Source organism: Delphinapterus leucas, chromosome 18, assembly GCF_059928025.1.
Source record: "Delphinapterus leucas isolate spDelLeu-1000000601 "Yukka" chromosome 18, BTC_Dleu_Yukka2, whole genome shotgun sequence".
Lineage (NCBI taxonomy): Eukaryota > Metazoa > Chordata > Mammalia > Artiodactyla > Monodontidae > Delphinapterus > Delphinapterus leucas.
The window spans coordinates 3,910,845-3,929,906 of NC_143146.1; the positions used below are offsets into that span (position 1 = coordinate 3,910,845).

At 41.8% G+C, this 19,062-nt stretch overlaps 1 protein-coding gene across 1 annotated transcript in view; it reads right to left on the bottom strand.

Moving 5' to 3' along the window:
• MYO16 (myosin XVI) overlaps positions 1-19,062 on the bottom strand; it is a 401,807-nt gene that overhangs the window by 94,433 nt on the left and 288,312 nt on the right. The window lies entirely within an intron of this gene.

Consider the following 19,062-nt stretch of genomic DNA (forward strand, 5'->3'; position numbering starts at 1 on the left):
CACACCTTACAAAATTATAAGTGAAAGAACCACATTACTGGTCCTTTTCATTTTGGGGTCTCTGTATTCTAAGATGGGTAGATTGAAGTTGAAGTAGCAGAGAAAAAGCTAACAATTAAGAAATGTAAAGTACAATAGAACCTAAGGAAAGTGATGAAGTAAATATTCCTCTTTTCAAAAGTGGTTGTTCCTTCTAGTTTCAAGGAGAACCTTGACATTCTATCCCTCATGGTCCCAGAGACAAAAGAAAAAAAGGGCTTATGAAGTGACCGTAGATGTCTGGTTAAACATTGTAGTGACTCTTAGTTGACTATCATGAAATTGTAGAATCATTGCCTTAGAAAGATGCAAGGGATATATATTAAGCTAGTGCTTTAAAAAAAAAAAACTTAGATGCAATTTCTCTGAAATTGTTTCTGTTTGCTGAATATGGACTTCATCTCTTCATTCTCAAAGAAAATTATGTCGTGACAGTTTCAATCCCGAAACCACTTAAACAAGAAAACCAAGAAATAAGAAATTGAAATAAGAAAACCAAGACCTGATGACATTTCTCTTATTAGGGACATATTTTATTACATATTTTAATTCTCTTATTAGGGACATATTTTAATTACTTATTTAATTACTTATAATTAAATTACTTATTTAATTACTTATTTATAACAACAAAAGAATGCTTGAGGATTCCCGTTAACCTCCTTCTACCTGAGACAGGCCTGGATAATCCACAGAAAGAGGAAGATGGAGCATGGAGGAAGCAACTCTCCGTCGGAGGAAACATGGAGAGGGACAGCAGGTGAAGGCAGGTGCAGGAGGGGGGGAGGGGCAAGTGGGGCTGGGACTGTGTGATTTCAGAGCAGCCCGGGGAAGACAGGGTGTGAGATGGGGTCCACAGCACTAACCCTCGTGGAGAGGTGCGAGCATGTCAGCACTGACAAGGGGGCTGCTGGATTTGTGACTGAGGACTTGAGGCAACGTCCAGAAGAAACCAGAATCCTACAGCATCAAGACATTAGCAGATGGTGGAGAAGCCCGAGGACCGGGCTCTCGTGGTTCATGGCATAAATAAAGAAAAGGTCATCAGCTTGAGCATGAAATAGAATCAAGCAAAGTTTTGGGGTGTTTTGCTTTTCAGCGGCAAGGAAGAATGTTCAGACAGCACGGGCAACACTTGTAGAAATCTACGAGTCCTACATTCTATCCATGCTAATTTTTGTGTATTTCTGTTTTCCTCCAGGTTATCTCGCTCATTAAGGTTTAGTTCTGATAGGATGAGGACACAGTTTCTTCCCTAACCATTCCCTTGAAATTTTCCCACAGGGCCCTGGGTGGTTTGTCTACCTGGCGTGTAGCACGAACGTAGCCGTCTGGCTATGGTTAAACGGGGATGCATTTTACCCCTTCCACAAACTTGCCTGGATTGTCATTGTACTGTTCATATTCCTGCCCTCACGGTAAACACAGTGCAGGTGCAGAAGGGTGATTTTCTAGCTATTTGGGGCCAATTTCCAGCATTCAGGATGCTGAGTGGTGGGTTGAGCATAACAGCTGCCTAGCAACGGGACTGACATGCGTCATGAAGATGGCGAGAAGTATGAAGAAGCAGGAGTACAAGTGGGCTTGAGAGAGAAATAGAATCTATTTCAACGTGGAGGTTGGGGGGAGGACAGGAAGGAGAAATGAGACACAGAGAGAGAGGATTTGCACAAGCGCTTTTCAACTAAAGAGGATCACTTTCCTTTCCTTTTAAAGAAAAGGATGCGAAAGCAAAAAGTCCAAAATCCTCTAGCTCACACAAAAATCCATTGTGTTAAGTGTTACCCATTCTTTGTCTTCTTCCGTGAGTCTTAAGGTTTAGAAATCCCAGCTAGGGCTGTCGGTTGGTCTGGGTGTTAGCCCCCGGAGCTGACGGTCCTGTGATGGGCGGGCTCTGCTCCACCCGCCACGCCCATCTCCTCCGCGGCAGAGCAAAACCTGAGCTGCTCAGAGGACCACGTGGAGTCTTCATCACAGGCACCTGCCCGTCTTCCCTCAGCTTCCCACAGGTCCTCTGCATCAAGCCTATCAAGCTGCTTCTGCCCCCCCCAACATTTCTCTGCACCTGCTGTGCCCTCGTCAGCCTGACACAGTTTCCAGTGGGTTCACCTACATCCCCTCCTCAGTAGGCACCCCCTTTTCCTGTATATTTACAGGAAGACCTGGAAGGGGACGTTCGCTGTCTTTTGCCATGGCCTTGGGGTCTCCTGGAGTGTTCAGAACTGGAATTTGGTCTTGAGTTTCCTTTTGCATCTGTTGGGACTACCGTTAAGCCCCTCAGGATCTACATGTGACTCTATTAAGGGGAAAAGTCTTTCCATCGTTACTCTGACAATTCCAGACCTACTGCTCACGCCACTGTGCAAGACTCAGTTCTCTTCTCTTTCCAAATGATGGTAACTAGGCTGCTGTCATCTTTAGAAAATGGTTACACCATTCAAAGGCACTGTGGCTCTTCACATTCCCATGGGTTTCCTGGTTCAAGAGCCCCCTAGGAGCAGAGGCCTTGGGAAGAGCTGCCGGCGGTGGGGGGTGGGGGAAAGGTGGGCGGTAGTGGTGGAAGAGCTGCCCCATTGATGTCACCCCAGAGCTGCACGCCCACATGACAGTTCTGTCCGAGGCTGGGTGACTAGCTTGGCGAGGGTCATCCCTAACTTCTACATGCAATTCTCTGGAGTTCAGAATGGGTCAGGGGAGAAGCAAGGTGGGGAGAGAGAGATGGAAGGAAGGGAGAAACACCAGGGAAGAGTTATCCAGTGCCTAAAGATTCCAGGTATGAGGATGGATCAGTCCGTATCATCACTGAATTCTCACAGCAACCGCAGAACGACATTTACAGAGATTACATGATAACTGCAAAAAGTTACAGCAAAGCTAGGTTCTTAGTCTAGGGTATAGAATTCTGAGTCTAACATGGCTCCTACTAAATGTGTACGAGAGATGGGACAAACACAGATACTTGCCCCTTTTGTTTTTGAGCCTGAAAGGATGAAGGTAACCGTCATACAGATTAATGTATAAATGAGGACTATTAATAAAACAGGAAATGTAAAGAGCAGGACCCCATGCTACTGCCTTGAATTCCAAGCCTCCTATGGCAAGATGATATTCCCCTTCACTGTCTCCTTCTCCTCCTCCCTCATTATGCTGGGTGTGTGTGTGTGTGTGTGTGTGTGTTGCTTTTGTTACTGTTATTTTGATGCCATTATTATGCTATTATTTACTGTCATCACAGCCACATTTATTAGGCGTTTATCTGTTATGACTCTAAAACACAGCATCCAAAATTCAAACTCAGTGCCTGGCTTTTACATCACTGCTGGTGGAGATGCAGACGCAAGAGAAAGGAGATAATACAGAAGAGTGAGGGGGGGCTTCCCTGGTGGCGCAGTGGTTGAGAGTCGCCTGCCGATGCAGGGGACACGGGTTCGTGCCCCGGTCCGGGAAGATCCCACATGCCGCGGAGCGGCTGGGCCCATGAGCCTGCACGTCCGGAGCCTGTGCTCCGCAACGGGAGAGGCCACAGCAGTGAGAGGCCCGCGTACCGCAAAAACAAAAACAAAAGCGTGAGGGAAATCCTGGACCCTACTTCCTGGGCCAGCTGAGAGGCTCTGGAGAAGCCCTTCTAGCCTTCATCTGAAAATCCCCGGGATGATTTTGTGTGAGCTCTACCGAAGGTGTGCTGTTTCCCTCGGCTATGACCGCTAACGTGCCAACCGGCTGCAGCCTGGGAGCTGCCGGCACGGTGAAGGCGGTGGGTGCCGAGGACCACACAACCAAAACGAATCCACTCACGCCATATGGTCCCTTCCTCGGAAGCATCTCACTCCGGAGCCCGCGGCCAAGCAGACTGTCCGGGGATGCGGCCTTAATTGTGTGGCATTCATTCAGGCACTTCATGTAATTAAGCCGGAGGCTCTCATCCCAGACAATATGGGAGTTGAATAATAAAAAAGAATGCGAAATTCTGCCTTGGCTTCTGGGATTAGCCAGTACCACTCTGCAGATAAAAAATGGATTCAGAGCATCTGCCTAGAATTTACGTGACAATGCTCTCAAGTTCTCTTACTTCAAGCCCGTCCCACCATTTCATTTTAATTGTACAACGGAAGAACGTTCGAATTATTCAGTAAATGTATGGAAGTGAAACACTCAATTAAAAGTGTCCTGGTGTGAAATATACACAGAGTTCCATTTCCTGAGCAGCCTTTGCAGCAGGTAACCTGTTTCTTGGCCAGGGTTGTACTTGCTTCTAATCGGGCCGGAGGATAGTTTTCCACACAGGAATCCCATCCCTGCATGTACGGCACTGCAGGGCCATCTACTGTGGGGACATTTCAAGGCTGGGCCCTCTCGGGGGACTGAATCTGCGATGGAGCTGAGCTAAGGGTTGCAGGAGAAGGACCCAATGCTGCTGTTTTCAGATCCCGTTACACATGCCCAAAAGGATGCTAAGCGCAGTCGGTGAGGACGTTGAAGCTGACGTGCTCCATCCTTCCCCCTCCACACTTTGCAGAATTTACTGGCTGAGCCATAGCCTGTATTCTTCAGGTACCAGAACAGCTTGTTTCCTTAAACTGAAAAGAACAGCTGTTCATTTGTTGTTTAAGCCTAAATGAGAGCCCTCTCTAAGCTTTGTGGTTTCAGTAACATTATCCTGTTCCTAAAGCAATTTGCTCCCTAACCAAATACCCACTGAGGTTAGTCTGACCTCCTATCTTTGAGTAGGAACAGGAAACCAAGGCAGGTTGATTTATTTGTTGGAAAAATTTGTTGTTCCAGTGTTTTCTCTCCCTACTAAACACAGAAGACACTTCTTCTCCAGGTAAATGGCTAAAAAATTTTATGAAGACTGGTGGCTAATGCCAGTTATTTTATGACTTCAATACATTTATGTCGATTTCAGATATTGAAATGAGTTACTTACAACCACAGGAACCTGCTGTTCTGAATATCACTGTTATTATAATTGGTTAGCAGATCATGAAGAAGAATGAAATTATTATGAGCTCTGAGGGAACAGCCTGGCACTGAAACTAGATCTCCCGATTTGCACAGTGATGAAATTTTCTTTTGAATGTCTACTTCTGAAAATGTGTGACAAGAGCTGAATGAAGAGTTGGGGTTCAGTATCTGAACCCAATAATGTTTGTTAATTTTGGAAAGTATTCATTATTTTAAAAAATGCTTTATGGAGGTGTGTCCATATTTAAGCATTCAAGTGGATGAGTTTGGAAATAACTGTACCTCTGTGAAACCATCACCACTATCAATGCCATAAACATAACTATCACCTCCAGAAGTTTCCTTCTGCCTTCTTCATTTTTAGTTATTTACTTATTTATCTGTGATAAGAACACTTACATAAGATTTACCCTCTTAGCAAATTCTTAAGATAACAATACAGTACTGATAACTATAGACACAATGCTGTACAGTGGACCTCTAGGACTTACTCATCTTGCAGAACTGAAACTTTGTACTCTTTGACCCTCACCTCCTTGTCTTCCCCTCCCCCCCACCCCCTGGAAACCACCCTTCCACTCCCTGTTGCTATGATTTTGACTGTTTTAGAGCCACATATAAGTGAGATCATACAGTATTTGTCTTTTTGTGTCTGGCTTATTTCACTTAGCAGCATGTCCTCCAGGTTCATCCACGTTCGCACAAAAGGCAGAACTTCCTTCATTTTTAAGGCTGAATAATATATTCCATTGTATGTGAATACCACACAAAAAGCATTAATTTAAAATACCGTCATCCGATACTTCCATTTTTCCAAAGAGGAAATGCAGATGGGCAACAGGCACGTGAAAAGATGCTCAACATTGCTAATCAACAGGGAAATGCAAATCAGAACCACAACAAGGTATCACCTCACATCTGCCAGAATCGCTAGCAGCAAAAAGTCTACAAATAACAAACGTTGGTGAGGATGCAGAGGAAAGGGAACCCTTGTGCACTGTTGGTGGGAATGTAAATTGGTGCAGCCACTATGGAAAACAGTATGGAAGTTTCTCAGAAAACTAAAAACAGAACTACCATATGACCCAGCAGTTCCACTCCTGTGTATATATCTCCAATAAACACAAAACCATTAATCTGAAAAGATACATGCACCCCAATGTCCAGACAAGCACTATTTACAATTGCAAAGACATGGAAACAACCCTAGTGTCCACCGATAGATGCATGGAGAAAGAAGATGTGGTACATACACACAATGGAATATTACTAAGTCACAAGAAAGAATGAAATTTTGCCAGTTGCAGTAACATGGATGGATTTGGAAAGCATTGTGCTGAGTAAAATGTTAGACGGAGGAAGACAAGTACCATATGATATCACTTACATGTGGAATCTAAAAAATGCAACAAACTACTGAATATAACAAAAAGGAAGCAAATTCACAGATATAGAGAACAAACCCTTACCAGTGGGGGGGAAGGGGCAATGCAGGCATGGGGAAAGGGGAGGTACAAACTATTGGGTATAAGATAGGCTCAAGGATGTATTGTACAGCACAGGGAATATTGCCAATATTTTGTAATAACTGCAAATGGAAAGTAAACTTTAAAAATTATATGAAAATTAAAAAAAGAAAAAGGGAAACTGAAAAAAAAGACAAAATTGACATTTGTATTGTGGTGAGTCATGGAAAATTAGCAGCAGTAAATTCTAATGTCAGTTAACTGAGTTGTCATCTTCAGCCAAGGAATGCAAGGAATGAACATTTTTAAGAACATAGGATCAAAAGGAAAAATTTAACATCTACTTTTTTTTCTCTTTTAATGAGACACTTTAAATACAGGTAATGTTACTCTTGAATGATATAACAAATAGTGAAGGGTAACTAACATTTTTCAATTAGAACCCAGTACACCCATATTTTGAGGGGAAATAAAATGTGCACATAATTGTCATATTAAATATCGATTACTTATTATTACTATTTGAAAATATTGGCTGGATAAGTCCAAATGATGTAAGATGCGTGCTATTTGAGATATCTTGGAAATTTAAGTATATCACTCACCATTAGGTACTGATGCCTCTAATGAAAGTTTTCATTCAGAGAAGGCATGATTAAAGTTAGTATTGACTAGAACCCTAGAGGAATTAATAACATGCAAAATGCTCTGTCTCTTCATGTCCAGTAACATATATACACCTTTGGCATTGCACACACTTAAAAGCTCTGGTTCTAATCATCTCTAGCTTTTCTATCACTTCTCTTGATAATTACCATTAAGATTAACGTGTGTACGACACTTTGCTGGATACTGGGAAAAATGGTGAACAAGATATGGTCTTGCCTTTGCATGTCCTCTCAAAAGAATTCTGGGCATTGTCCAGTGGACCCTTGGGGATTACCGAATTCTATAGAGGTATAATCTTTGATTGCTTTAAACTCAGCTGTTTTGCAGCTCTGCTGTGATAGAACTTAAACTACGAAAACTGATGATGTGCAGAGAGTTTCTGTCCAAAGCAACACAAAGGACGTTTGTCATGGTGGGGTAAATAAATTTCGCCCCTAGAGAATATAATCTCTCTAAATAAATTCTTCACTTGTAAATCAGATCTGGTTGTAGCACCTTATTAGTCTCCTCTTTACCTAAGGAACTGAATAAAATCTTTGAGAGGTGTTCATAACACATTTGTATGACAGTCATGATTTTCCCCTTTTGAAAGTTGTGTTTTACCACAATGTGATGTGGTAACTGAGAATTTGCAAGGGGTGGGTTAGCATTGGAACAATAATCAAATCCGATTCTCTTCTTCATCCCAATATACTCTCCAACCTCTGCAATCCACTTTCCACTTTTGTGCCCATCATTTTATCGAAACCTCATATGTCAAGATAGCTAACAAATTCTCTACTGTCAAATCCAATGGCTGCATTTCAGGGCTTTTTTCTCCTGCGACCCTTTCTGTTTTCATATAACTTGGCCTTTCTGTGGCATATGAAACCACTGGCTCCTTCCTCCTTGAAATAGTCTCCTTGCCATTCTTCGAGGCTGCCCCTAAGCTGTCCCACAACTTCTCAGCCTCCTTTATACACTTCATCCCCTCCATCCTTCTCATCAATACATGTGCTTTTCAGCACGTGCTTCTTGCCCCTCCTGGAATTTCTCCCTGACCTGTCTCAAAACCCGCAAGGCTGTAAGGATCCCTTATAAACTGATGTTAAAATTGCGTGTATGTGAGACACAGTAACCACTTTCCTGAACTTCACACCAATGCGCCCCCTTGCCTCCTGGACAGCCAGTGTGGATCTCCCACGCACACCCCAAGTTCCACACTCCCTCCTAATACTCCTATGTGGGATCTACCGTCTTTCCACCTCCTCACCTGGAAACCTGGACGTCTCTAAAGACAGGTCCATCAACGTGTATTGATCATTTCACATCCTAAACATCTCTAAAGTTTCTGTCCTCTTCCTCTCAATTAAGTTCTCGCCGTAAAGCCTCAGCTACTTATGTCTCAATTCCTGGAATCGATAGTCTCCTAACTGCGCCTGCTTTGCCCGTCTTTCCAAGTCCTCACACCGTTTTTCTCAGCATTTTTCGGGGACTCCCCACCTTCAGCATGCGGTCCTAGTTTTTTTTACAGGCTTTGTGTTTCCCTAGTTAAACATCTCCCGGCCGTCAGGATCACGCACTCCTGCCGCGTTGAATTTTACTGAACTCACAATTCATCCTTATTGTTGCGCTTCTGCACCTGCTTGTGTGGACAACTGTTCTTTTCTGGTTAATCCTAGGTGGTCTTCAAGCCTGGGGTCAATGACATCTACTCCAGGAGACTTTGTGAACCCTCTCCCTGGAAACCTACCTGCCTGGACTAGACACTGCATGCATCCTCTTCTATCGCATCACTCCCTTTGTCATCCTCGAGCTCCCTAGCTTCCGAGGCAAAGGAGAATATTCTATGCATTCCATATGTTTATCCCTAAAGTACTGCACAGTATTTATTATGTTGAAGACATTCCACAAGCTACTGCTGGCTGAGTGACTAAAGGAAGGATAGGAAGAAAAGCAATGAGAGGAGGTGGGAGAAAATAAAATTTTAATGGTTATTTAAATATTATTTTATATAGTAAGATAATTAAATCTATAATATTTATATATAAGTATATGCATGTATAAAGTAAATGCACTTAAATAATATTTAATATTATTTTAATAATAACTCAGGGATATTGTTTTGCTGGTGACCATCCCCTTATGTAAATATATAAAAACCAATGATTGTACCATCACATCGCATGTTAGACATCAAGTGAAAGCACAATTTCATAGTCACTTATTTCTTATTTGTATTTGTAACATATATTAAGGGGAATTGGCCATTTTTGTCTAGCTGGCACCCGGTCACCATCTCCGAGGTGGAATTCACTGTCCACCTTTGCACGGACTCACTTCATAGCAGCAAAGAGGTGCTGGTTACTTCAGCAGCATCGGACCCAAGCTGGGGGAGCAGATGTGGTCATGAGGAGAAATCAGCAAAGATCTTTTCTTCTCCAGGCCACTGTGTCCTGCACAAGTGCTACCTAGCAGCACACTTTTTCTCTTATTCATTGGATCGTTTAAAACACTTTTCAAGTCCCCATTGTTCTTCAGATGTGTCTTCTTCTACACCTTCTGACTGGTGGTATTAAAAGAAGCCCATGGCTGATTTATTTAAAACCATTTTTAAACTATCCCCAAACCATCTAAAAACAGGACTGCTGAGTGGATCAATTTCAGTGAAAATGACAAAATGGATTAACTTTAAACCCGTGTTGATATGTAATACATAATACATGTGTTGCTCTAGAAAGCTGTGGAGTGCACACGTGACCCTAGATCTATGTTACGAAAGGAGAAAGAGACGCAAGCTCCGACTTCAGTTGCATCCCCAGACACTTCACCTCTTTCAAAACTGTTGCCAGTACCCGGTGTGATGCTGGTGCCCGTGAAAACCCTCTCCCGCTGTCACAATTGCCACCTGCCAAGTGCGATGTCTGTACACGCTAGGAGTTAATTTATAAGGAGCCTGCCCTTATACAACGTTTAAGCAAAGTGTCTTGCTCACCTACACTCGTCTTGGGAAGGTTTCAGGCCACATTTAGTGCTGCCTCTCCTTACAGTGTTCCTCGGAGGCCATGGAGCTCTTGACCTTCCATCTCTTCTTGTCTGGCCTCTTCTCATTCTATCTTTCAAAAATCCTGGACTCTCAGCCACAACTCAATGTACACACTCTTTCCTCTGCCCGCCACCCTCTGTGCATCTCTCTCTCACACAGAGATACAGCAGACAACCTGTGCTCCTTGTCTGGTTCTCTCTGCTGCAGAAATTCCTTTGGTTGCAGTTCCCACAGGCTTCATATTCTCATGGCTTTGCTGACGCTGCACCCTCTGGTTTTCTTCAACCCTGACCACAATCTGGTGACATTCCAATATACCTCTTCTGCCAGAATTTTCTCATATTCAACAGGTTATTAGCTTTCTTTACCTTAGCACATCAAGGTACCTGAACCTACTGTGTCCAAAGCCAAACTCACTTCTTCCCTCTGATACCTGCTTGTCCCTCTGTGATTATCTCAGTGAAGGACACCTAACTGTGACCCAAGGCACCGGGCCGAGCACCCAAGCCAGACCTACAGACGTCATCCCTGATGCCCATGCTTGAAGCCTCGTGTTTCTAATCACTAAGTGGTGCTATTTCCACATCCAAAATATGTTTCTTTCCCCACATCTGTCTTTTCAGTTCCCTCAAATTCCTACTGTTTCAACTTTAGCTAAGGTCATGTTCACTAAAACCTAGCTACTAGAAGCAGTTCTTTTTTAAAAAAAATTTATCGAAGTGTGGTTGATTTACACGGTTGTGTTAATTTCCGCAGTACGGCACAGTGACTCAGTTATACACGTACATATGTCCTTTTTCATATTCTTTTCATACTCTTATGGTTTATCCCAGGATATTGAATATAGTTCTCTGTGCTCTACAGTAGGACCTTGATGCTTATCCATAGAGACAGTTCTTAACCCGAAGTGGTTTTGTCCTCCAGGGCACATGTGGCAATGTCTGGAGACATGTTTTTATGTCATGAGCGGGGAGGCGAGAGCTCCTGGAATCTGGTGTGTAGGGTCCAGGGATGTTGCTAATATCCTACAATGTACAGGCCAGCCCACCATGACAAACAATTATCTTGCCCCAAAACAATGATCTGGTCCAGTGTCAGGTGAAGAAAGTGTGCTGGAGAAGTCTAGCTCAGGGAGGGACCAGCTAACTTTTTCTGTAAAGAGTCAGACAGGAAATATTTTAGGCTCAATCTTGCCTTTGTAATGTGAAAGGAGCCACAGGTAGCACGTAAACAAATGGGGTACCGGGTGCCAATAACACTTTAATAAACAGGCTGCCAAATGGATGTGGCCCGTGGGCCATCGTTTGCCAACCCCTGATCTAGCTTGAAGGGGAATGAAACCACAGTATCACATGGTTTTAAACATTTAGTGCCTATTAGCTACAGGATAAATTCCAAGTTTGTACCTAAAATACACAGTTCTTGCCTTCCTCTCAGCTGTCATTTTCCCTAATGTACTTAGGCTACTGCAATGAGAATGTCTTCCCCAGACGCCCTCTGATGCTTCTTCCCTCCTTCCCTTTGTTCACATCATATCCTCAGGTCTTACTCTAAGTCTGGGATTTCCTCCGTCACCTCTGGCAGTGAGCTTGTTTCTCATCATTGCTCAAGAGTCCTATTGGAATTCCTTCTGGTGGGATAACGGGCTTTACTTATAGGCTCTGACAGCACCGCAGTACCATCTCCTGCGTCTCTTCCCCCAACTTACCTGGGAAGAACATCAGATCTGGGCAAGACTCACGCATCTTTCTATCCTTAACACTTAGCAGGGCCTCAGGTCATTTGTAGGAACTCAATATTAACTCTAATGGAAAACTGTTTTAGAGATGTGTTTTAGCATTCAAGCTTGTAGGTCTTTAGAGAAGTCCTGGGTAAGATTTAAGGCCAGAAATAAAATAACCTTCAGGGGGAAATGAAGTACAGGCGTCATGTAACACTGCACTTTGTCAGGTTTCACGTGTGACTGCTACGTTTCTTAATTTTAAGTACGTCAATGAATGATGTATCTGCAGCTTCATGTGAAGACTTTATTTTTTTAAGTAAATGAATGTATAACATGAAAATCCTGAGGAAAGAATGTACAATACTCATTTATTTATATATATATAAAATAAATACTCATATATATATATATATATATATATATATATGTACCTTTCAAGGCCTGTCTTGATTAGGTTTTTTGTTTGTTTCTTTGAAACAGATCAATTATTGTTAGTATTCTATATATTATATATTATACTATATATGCTACATATGTATGTTTATATATTCCCAGACCACTGAAATGGAATGGCAATAGTACACAGCAAAGGCCAGAGGCATTTGCTTAAGTCTTAACTTTTTGAGTTTTACTCTTTTTTTTTTTGCGGTACGCAGGCCTCTCACTGTTGTGGCCTCTCCCGTTGCGGAGCACAGGCTCCGGACGCACAGGCTCAGCGGCCATGGCTCACGGGCCCAGCCGCTCCACGGCATGTGGGATCTTCCCGGACCGGGGCACGAACACGCGTCCCCCGCATCGGCAGGCGGACCCCCAACCACTGCGTCACCAGGGAAGCCCTGAGTCTTACTCTTGATCTGATAAATGCTTATAGCAATATTTTCAGGTAATGGCTGTAAAGATTTCTGAGATAACATATGAGAAATGTAAGTGAAAGGTATCTACCCTTGTTACTTACTAACTTTTGAAATACCTTAAGATCTTTTTATGTCTCAGGGTTTCCCCAGGTTAAAGCACTGGTAGATCATCAATGAGAGAATGGGAAATTTCCTGCTAACTCTCAAAATTCTACTGTGGGCAAAGCAGGTGGAACTTTTTTCTTGAGTCAAAATCATTTTATTTTTTGGCACAGGGTGTCGGGTAGAATGTTCCTAAGTCTATTCAGGGCCGTGCACATAAATATGCAATTCTAGCCATTTTGGTCATAGAAACTTCCAACCCATGAATTCTCTAAGAATAAGAAAAAAGTCATCAGCTTCCTGGACAATTTGTAACATGCTTAATTTTAGCTTAATTAGAATCCCAGGCACATTCAAGCAAATATAGTATTCACCTCCACTTCCTATCCAAACTCTTGTCTAGAATCATCATTTTATAAAATACCAGCTGCTCTATGTTAATTTTTCTACAGAGATACAAGTCTGTTTAGGAAAAGTTGGTATACATAATTGGAAGATCAAAGGAGAAAAGTCTACTATTATCCAGAGTATCAAAAACTACCTAAAAAACACAAGCCTTCAAACAATAGCATTCGTCTTAGGAAGTTCTCTGTTGTAAGAATAGACTATAGGTGCTCACAACCTAGCCCAGGAACAATTTAATAGGTAAAAGGCCCATCCAGTAGGAATCCAATATAAAAAATAAATTTATAAATTTCTGCTTTCAGTCAAGATGGAGGAATAGGGACTAGTTTTACTTGCCATCCTCAAACAATTTAAAACTGGACAACGTATGTGAGGCAATGATGCTCAGGGCACTGGACGCCAGACAATGAAGGTCAGTGATCCTTGAGAGACAGGAAGACAGATGAGTTAGGCCCTGAGAGTCCCCCAGCTTACTTCATGGGGGGAGGCTCCAGGTTGTGGTTCAAAGAGGAATCCCAGGTGAAGCCTGAGGCTCTCCCCGAGTGGAGGAGATGGTGCTGGGACATGAGGGATGCCAAGGCAGCCTGAGTTCACAGAGCAGACAATCTCAGAAGAGAGAGCTGCACCGAGAGAAGAGTCCAGAGATCCTCAGAGCCCCCTTGAGTCTCAAGAAGAATACTGATCACCACATACATGTGGATAAACCACCAATGTCCCAGGAAAGAACCACCCAAGTGGAGGAGAGGGAACCATCCTCACGGCAAAGACAGGAAGAAAGTTGGGCTATTCCCATCAGCCAGAGTGAAAAATTCCACAATTCATGGGGCGCTGGAAAGAGAACTCAATTGTCCTGCATCAGTAGGATAAAGTAATTAGGCTCAGACTAGATACTGGTTTGGTTCTAACTAACGAAGCGTGCCAGAAAAAACTCAAAACAACGAACTTTTCCAAGTGACTTACTTGTTTCTTAGTCAAAATTCAAGAATATTTATAGAAATACAAAAATATGTGCCACCTGAAAAACTAACATAATATCTGGTATGTAACCAAAAATGATGAAGATGCAAAGAAGGGGAACAATATGATTTATTATAAAGAGAAAAATTAACCAGTCAACGCTGACCTGGAAACGGCAGATAATGGAATTAGTAGACTAATATATACTAAAATGAAGAAGAAATATGTTAAAAGCATGAAGGATTTTTTAAAGATCCAGGTTGAACTTCTGAAGATGAAAACTATAGCAACTGAAGCAAAAGATACATTGGATTGGATTAAGTGTAGGTTAGACACTGCAGAAGGAAAGATTAATGAACCTGAAGACACAGCAACAGAAACTATCCAAAATGAAACACAGAGAAAGAAGCCTGAACAGAGACGAACATCAGTGACCTGTGGGACAACTTCAAGTACCTACTACACAGGTAATTGTAGATTCTAAATGAGAGGCAATCGTAGGTGAGAAAGAAAAAATCCTCCATGAAAATATGGACAAAATTTTTCCAAATTTAATGAAAGCTGCATACTCATAGATACAAGAAACTCATAGATCCAAGGAGCTTGCTGAACCCCAAGCACAGGAAATATGAAGAAAACTTCTCCAAGATGCTTCATACTCGAATGACTCAATTAACTTGTAAAAATATCTTTGAAAAATGAAGGTGCGAACGTACAACACCAAGAGTGAACCATGTAGACCATGGACTTTGGGTGACAATGATGTGTCAATGCAGGTTCATCTATTGTGACAAATGTACCACTTTGCTTGGGGATGTTGATAATGGGGGAGGTTGTGCATGTGGGGGGCAGAGGGCATAGGGGAAATCTCTTTATCTTCCAGTCAACTTTGCTGTGAACCTAAAAGTGCTCTAAATATAGTCTATAAAAAATAAATTGAATGGGAAAAAAAAGTGAAATACATCTGTGACCCTCACACACATAGCTTGGAGGTGAGCCTTGGGTTCTTAAAGGCTTTATTGTGTCACCTTCCAGGGCTCCCCCTCCTTCCCAGTCTCACTAGCACTTTCTTGCTCCTTGAGTCTCCCCTTTCCTGTCTTCCAGCCTGAAGTCTGGGGCTTTATTATCCCCTCCATGGTGCATCCCTTTGACTGTGCCTGCATCTGGGGCTGAGCTGCAGGTTGACAGGAAAGAGAGGAGATCAATAGGGGTTCATCCCACCCTCCTGGGAGCTCTTCTGACTGGGGAAGAAAGTTCCCCTCCCTCAGAGAATTAGCTGCCTATGAGCCTTCTGCCACAGGTCTGCTTGAGATGAGGCATGAGAGATTGGAGGGGATAAAAACAGTGCCTTTCCACATGCTTGGATCTTTACTAGTTTCATGTCCTGCCCCTTGAGCCTGGAGTAGAGGGCGTCTCCTGGGGCTGTTTCTACTTGCACCAATACCAACTTCTGGGTTTATAGCTCCCTGGATTCCAGGCCAGTGGCTACTGTAAGAATGTGGGAAACTCATCATCACCTCAATTACGATATTTCGACAAGTAGAGGGAAATTCATATTAAACGCTTATATTCAAAAAGAAGAAAGACTTCACATTGCTAAAGTTCTACTGTAAGACTGGAGAAAAAAAGAACTAAATAAACCTAGAGCAAGCAGAAGGAAAGAAATAATAAATATAAGAGATGAAATCAGTGGAAGTATTTGAACATAAAATAATGATCAAAATCAAAAGCTAGTTCTTTGAATAAATAAAATTGATAAAACTCTAGCAAGACTAGTAAAGAAGAAAAAAAAGACAGAAGACAAAATTATCAGAATAGAGAATATTGTCACAGACGCTGTAGATATTAAAGGTGTAGTAAGGGAATGTTACGAACAACTATTTATAGATAAATTTGATCAATTCCTTAAAAACTACAAATTACTGAAATCCAACCAAGATGAACTAGGCAGTATTAATACCCTGAGGACTATTTTTTTTTTGACAATCTAAAATTTTACTCATTTTTAAAAATTAATTCATTAATTTTGGGCTGTGTTGGGTCTTCGTTGCTGTGTGTGGGCCTTCTCTAGTTACCCTGAGAACTATTAAATAAATTGAATTCATACTTAAAATCCTCCCAAGTAAGAAATCTCCATGCCTAAATGGTGTATCTAGTAAATTCTACCAAATATTTAAAGAATAATTAACACCAATTCTATGTAATCTTTTTCACAATGTAGAAGACAGGACACAATCTTAGAGAAAATGTGTGCCAATTAAATGTTTAATATATCTGTGTCTTCAGAACCTATAAAGAAGTCTAAAAATCAATCAGCCCACTGAAAAATTAGGCAAGACATTTGAACAGAAAATTCACCAAATAAAGTGTATGGATAGCAAACACGCCCATGGGAAGATGGCTGACATCATTAGTCGTCAGGGAAACGCAAAGTAAACCCACAATGAGATACCAGCTTATACCCATTAGAATGTAACAAATGACATGACTGATCACACCAAGTGTTAGAGAGGATGTGAGTAATTGGCACTCTCATACCCTGCTGGTGGGAATACACAATGGTACGACCATCTTGGAAAAGAGTTTGGCAGTATTTTTAAAAGTTAAACATAGGCTAACCATATGCCTCAGTCATTCCACTCCCATATTTTTACCCCCAACTCCACCGCCAAAATGAAAACATGTCCATGTAAAGACTGGGACACAAGTGTTCATAGTAGCCGTACTGGTAATAACCAAATACTGGGAACAACCTACATACCTATCAACAGGTGAGTGAACATTAAAAGGAAATACAGCCCAGCACACCACGGATGACACACAACTACATGGTTGAATGTCAACATTACTAGGCTGAGCAAGAGAAGCCAGATAAAGAGTACACAACCTATGATTCCGTTTGCAAAATATTTCAGAAAATGAAACTAATTTTTAGTAAACAAAAGCATCATTGATTGTTTGCGGATGAGGAAGCAGGGATGGGTAAGAAGGTGAGTCTACAAAAGGGGCAGGAGGAATCTTCTGGGGCCGATGGACAGGTTCACCACCTTGATTTGTGAAATTGTTTCTGAGATGTAGGTTTACGTCAAAACTTGTCATTTTTTTTTTAAACGGGAAAAACAGGTGCAGCTTATTGTACGTCAGTCATAGTTTATTAAAACTGTTAAAAGTTTTTTAGAGATAAATAAATTCATCTTCATGAAAAGAATTCAGAGAAACTTAACAAAAAGTCTGTTCTGGACGCCTACGATAGAAACCAAAGGTCTCGCTTCTTCTGATATTTAGTTTGTACGTAAGTAAACACCAGAGGAGTATCTCCTCTTGATGGAAAAAAAGCAAGGAAAATGGATGTGACATTGGTTGTTTATCTAAAATTTAAATTTAACTGGGTATCCTGTGTCTTATCTGACCACCTTACCTACTGCCCAGGCCCCAACACAGCTATCCGTACTTTTTAAAAGATTTAAACCCCAATGAGTCTACTGAGCTGCCATGGTTGAGAGGTACTGATTTAAAGAATTTGGTCTGACAAGTGCTTGGTGTGCGTACGTGTGTGTGTTTAGTGACACAGAATTTATAAACATTAGTGGAGGCATAAAGAGGAAGAAAATTCCCTGCAAAATGGCTTGAATGATTTATTAATCACTTCAATAGCAACAGCAGAGTTATTAGCCACCAGCCTTGTACCAGGCCCTGTGTTAGGTGCTGGGGACACAATCTATGAGAGGACACTTGTATAGGTCACTAAGGTTCCATCTAGGTAAGGCTGTAAGGCGATATCATGGTAGAGTGGGAAGACCAAACTCCTTTATTCCAAATCTTTTCTATTCCAATACTTCCGATCCCAATAAGAGTTGGGATGGGAGAAGGTGCCTTTGACACTGCATTTCTAAGGTACTTTACAGCATGGCATGAAGAAATGACCCATTCTCAGCGGGCGTGCACCATGAGTGTATTCACTAAGAGGGTCCAACCCATACTATGAAACAAGAAACACAACTAGGACACAGAAGCTGCTGCTAGATGAGGCTGTCAGTCAATTGCCATGAATAAGGGTGCTGGGCTAAGCGTTGGGGAAAATGCAGGTCCTGTTATCAGCAAGTGTACGCTTTATTTGGAATAAGGATCAAAACACAATAACGAATTAGAAGTCACCATATAAAAGTACCTAATGAAACAATGCTCAGATGTTCAAGTGCAGAAAGATGACTGCGGTGTCGATGCTGGTCTTGACAGTGAGGTATATCGGGCATAGAAAGTAAATTCTCTTGCATCTGTACCTGCTCCAAATACATCTTTCACTGGGACAAGAGCAGCAGAGTTTTAAATAGCCATGGAATGACTCCTCTTAATAAGCCTCTTCCTGATACATCTGTAAAACTCAATCTAGAAATGATGGGTGGGTTATCTCTAATGGGAAATGTATAGATATAGCTTTCTTGTTTTATTATTTTGTTAAATAATCATTGCTTTATTAAATCTAATGTATAAATGATTACTTCTATTCCTCAGCTTTGTAGAGATCTAATAGAAGTTTCTTCAAAGAAAGGGGAGGGCGTAATTTTGCTGAGTGCCACGTTTGGTATTCTAGTTCTTGAGTGGGACTCTGATTTTTAGTGTCACGATGATCAGAGCTGGAAAAAAAGTCACACTGCCCCGTCTCTAACCATCTGTCAGTTGTCGAGAAGTCTTTTCATTCCTATTAAAATCTTTTTCTTCTTGAGTCCCTCACTATGTGCATTGATAATTTTCAGGTCACTCTGCATGATTCATTTTCCTGCAAACTTCATTGTTTTGAATACATTATAAGTTCCTTCCTAATATAAGTTATCCCATTTTTGACAGCTGTGAAGAAAA